Genomic DNA, 4159 nt, shown 5'->3' with positions numbered 1-4159 from the left:
GAGTGCCAGACGCGCGCCGGAGGGGCAGAGGCAGCAGCGCGGGGAGGGAGGGGAGGCGGCGGGGGCGGGGGCGGGGGCGGGGGGCGGAGGGCGGAGGGCGGGGCGGGGCCGCGCGGCGGGGCGGCTCCGAGCCCCGCACCTATGGGAGGGCGCACGGCCGCTCGCGGGCTCTCTTCGGTCCGCCACGCGCTCCGCTTGCCCTTGGGGGCTCGGGGGCTCGGCGGAGCCGCAGCTGCCGCTCCGGCTGCCACTGGGGCCGCGGGCTCGGCCCCCGCCTCCCGTGACCTCTGCAAGACAGGCAGGGGGCAGGAGGAGAGAGTCACAGAGAAGGACGGACAAACGGACCGCGGACCAGCCCTCGCGCGCCCGCCGCGAGCCGAGAAATTGGCTGGGAGCGCGCGCCCTACCTTTACTATATACCGCGCCGGGGCGGCCCGGGGCCCCGCCCACCAGCCGCCCGACTGGCCAATCGCGGGCGCGGGGGCGGGGCCTCGGGCCCGAAGGGGCGGGCGCGGGGGCGGGGCCTCGGGCCCGAAGGGGCGGGCGCGGGGCCGGCACAAAGGAGCCGCGGCTGCGAGCGGGGCGGGCTGAGAGCGGGGGCGCCGGGGGAGGAGGGGACGGCGCCGCGCGCGCAGGCGGCGCCGCGCAGCCCCCTCCTCGCTCGCGGGCGGACGCAAGCCCTCCTCTTCCCTGGCGAGGTGCGCCGCACCTGCGTCGCCGGGAGCCCCGCAAGACGCCCGGGGACCCCAGTCCCGCTGTCCTGATGCAGCCCCTCCCGCCCGCCCGCTCTCGCCGCACGCTCCCGGTCTCCCTCCGCCGCAGGTCCACCCCTCGTAGGCCCTGGAAGGGTGGGGGAAGGTCACTCGAGGACGCCTGGGAGTCGGGGACTGTGGCTAGCTCCGCCCCGCCTCTCCGCCCCTGCACCTGCCGCCCCCCGCGTGCTCCTCGCCGCTGCGGTTGCAGTTCCGGCCGGTGCCTCTCCTTCCAGCCCGGCCCGGCCCAGCCCAGCCCGCCAGCCCTGGCTCCCGACTGCCTGCTGCGCTTCTGGTGGGTGGCCTGAGCCGCCTCAAGCCGGACAATCGCCAGACCCACCCAGGGCGGATCCCGGGGTTCGAAGGGACGGGAGGCCGACTGCTTGTCCCCGGTGCGTCTTCCCTCGGAAACCAGTCACGCTTCATGGCGGGTTCACACCAGTCTGCACCCGGACGACACTATTTGCTCATGACCCAACCACTGCAGACTCTCCTCGGTGCCCAGTAGGTGGCCAGTATTCGCACTGCCGTGCTTTTATGCCTGCCCCCTTGGGAGTACCGGCCACTTCGTTCTGCTGTGAAATCCCTGAGGCCAAAAGAACTTAGGAAGACCCGGCTCCAAGGGCAAGACACTGAGGGGCAGTCCCCCCTTCCCATCCCTGATTCCCTGATGCTGAAAAGCCAGACTCCTTGGTTTCATCTGTCTCCTCTGAACCCATGAGCAGCTCCACACATCCCTGCCAGGGCATCGGTGACACAGCAGAAATCCATAGGGGTGCCTCTGCAGTCACTGCAGAGAAGCCCCATCCCCAGAGGGCAACATAGCCCATCCTGGAAAAGGAGACTTCCAGCCCCATGTCACCCAATACCGGGATGCTTGTCAGGACCACCTTTCTGTCTCCAAGGTCAACCTTGGAGGTCTAAGGACAAGCTCCAGCTGCTATGGAATGAGCTCTTACCCACCAACCCTTCTCAAGGCCCACCTACAAGACCTGTGAAAACCTGAAAATCCCTGAAATTCGGAGGAGAAGCAGCTGCCTATCCCTCCCAGCCCCCAGAGGGACTGCTACACGCAGTGCTCTGTCAAGGGCAACCCTGAGAACAGTGTGTTGACAAAGAAAGCCACTCACTGCCTTGCCCCTGCAGTGTTTGTGTTGGAAAATCCCCAAGTTGGTGGGAGATCTGCGGGAACAGGCTGCACCTGCAGATATGATACCCCTGGTCCCCCTCCCAGTAGAAGGTACCTCATGGAGGAGTTTCCAGCAGGACAGATCACTGGGAAGGGCATGTGTTTATGGAGTGCTCACTACGAGAAAGAAGGAGGGAAGCCTTTGGGCAGAATCAGTGAAAAGGGATGAGTGAGGGGAAAGGTGGCACAGGAAGGGATGGGGGGGTTAAGGAAAATAAGCATACCCCCCACCCCATCCTTCCCATCCCCCACCCGTAGGCTTACCTCCCGCCCCCCTCGCCCCATCTCTTCCTCTCTTTCTCCAGTAGAAGCATGTGGTAAAACAAAGTATGTGGAGAGAGGCTCACAGTGACAGATTTTTAATTAGAGCCCCCCGCCCAATTTTCCCTTTAAAAAGAAGTGCCCTGCTTTAGCTTTCTAGGGCTGTAGTAAATGCCAAGTAGACTGGTTCTGTCTCTGGGAAGGATGAGCTTTCTCTGTTGTCCTTGACCTATTGTGCTCCTCTGGGGGATATTCTGTCCTCAAACCAGCTTTGCGCCTTCTCCCTCCCCTGTATGTAGACTCTTCCCAGGTTCTGACAAGTCCTGAGGGTCGTGCCTTCATGGTCCAGGCAGCATCTCTGCCTCTCATTCTCAAGCGGCCTTTCCCAGACTTCCGAGGAGCCTCTATATTTCCACCCAAACCTGTTAGTGTGGCTACAGAACACGATCTCAGCCCTGTGAGAACCAGAATGAGACTCCACCTGCCTGGCCACTCAGACCGTCTGACCACATCACCACAAAGAGCAACCCAGTGAGGAGCAAGACAGACCTGCGTTCACCCTCCCGGGCTTCAGGACTTGCTAGCTGTGTGACCTTGGACCAGTCACTTATCCTCTCTGGGGCTGTCCCTTCGGTTGTAGAATTGGAGTGACACATAGTTGCAAGGATTACATGGGAGATGTGGGAAAATGCTAAGCACAGTGCCTGGTGCATAGCAAAAGCTATTAAATAGGTTGCTTAGTTATAATTAGCTCTTTCCATTTGACCTTGTCTAACCTTGGAGCTATTGCTATGACTTTGCCGCCTTCCCCCTCTGATATCTACCCCCTGCCAGGACTCCCAAGTTCTCTTAGAAGGTCACCTTGACTAGTTCCCTACCGTCTATGCCACCTTTCCCTTGCTTTCCAATGCACTTCCTGCTTGGTGACCTCCTCTAACTCAAGTAATGAGTAACTTGAGCACAGGATGTCCCTTTGGGCTGTGCTGGGCTGGGCTTTTGTTCTGAGGCCCCTTTGGTGCAGGGTGCTGTGGCAGCAGGTTGAAAGTGGAAAGCATGCAGTTCCCTGGAGGGAGGGGTATTTCTGGCAGGTGGAGCGTGTGGCTGGGCAGGGGGTGGGGGAGGGAGGTGTGGGCCGAGAGAACCAAGAAAGCTGTTCAAGTGCGTGCCTACGGAGGCCTGACGTTTCTCTGCAGAAAGAAGGAGGAGGGAATTCTTCACCTCTGAAAGACAACGATTTTTTAATCTCTTTTTCTAGGGAGGAGGAATGGTTCTAGAGTAATGTGGTTGGTTCTGCCCAAGGTGGGTGCTGGGCATTGGGGTGGATGGAGAGGAAGCTGAGAGAAGCATGGCAACAGAGAGTAGAGGAGGTTAGGGACCTCTGCCCAAGTGAGGATGACAGGTCCTAACTCAGGAAACAACCAGAGGCCGTCGCGATTGAAGCAGAATCTTCCCTGGAGCCCAGACAGGGGCCCAAGGGTGAATGCAGGATAGGGCCAGTCCTGTTTGTAGCGAGACCACCAGGTAGAAGCCAGGCTGGGAGAAGAAGCAGGACAAGTCAACCCCTGGTGGTCAGCTCCCTCTGCTCGAGATCAGAGAGGCTAAAATGGAGGTTCACCTGCCTGAAAGAGAGGGTGCAGTTTGGCAGGCTACGTGAGCAAGATGCAGATCTGAAAAACTGACCCCCTCCCAGGCAGTTGGCTCTCAGAACCCCGGGGCCAAGCACAATGCCCTGTGCTCTGCAGCGGCTCCGAAGGCTGCACTGCCGGTCCCCACGTTGACACACGCGCTCACGCCCAGCGGGGTTCTGTTCGGCCAGCCCCAGAGTATTTTAAGTACGGAGTGGAGGGGGCTGAGGGTACGTGTTGCATGGTGACTCATCTTGGCAGCAGAAACTGTGTGCAGTGTTGGGGAAAATGGCTCAATGGCAGGCTCTGTTTGTGGTGGGAAGCGGTCGGAA

The sequence above is a fragment of the Canis aureus genome, chromosome 6 (assembly GCF_053574225.1).
Source record: "Canis aureus isolate CA01 chromosome 6, VMU_Caureus_v.1.0, whole genome shotgun sequence".
NCBI lineage: Eukaryota > Metazoa > Chordata > Mammalia > Carnivora > Canidae > Canis > Canis aureus.
This window is presented reverse-complemented; position numbering follows the sequence as displayed.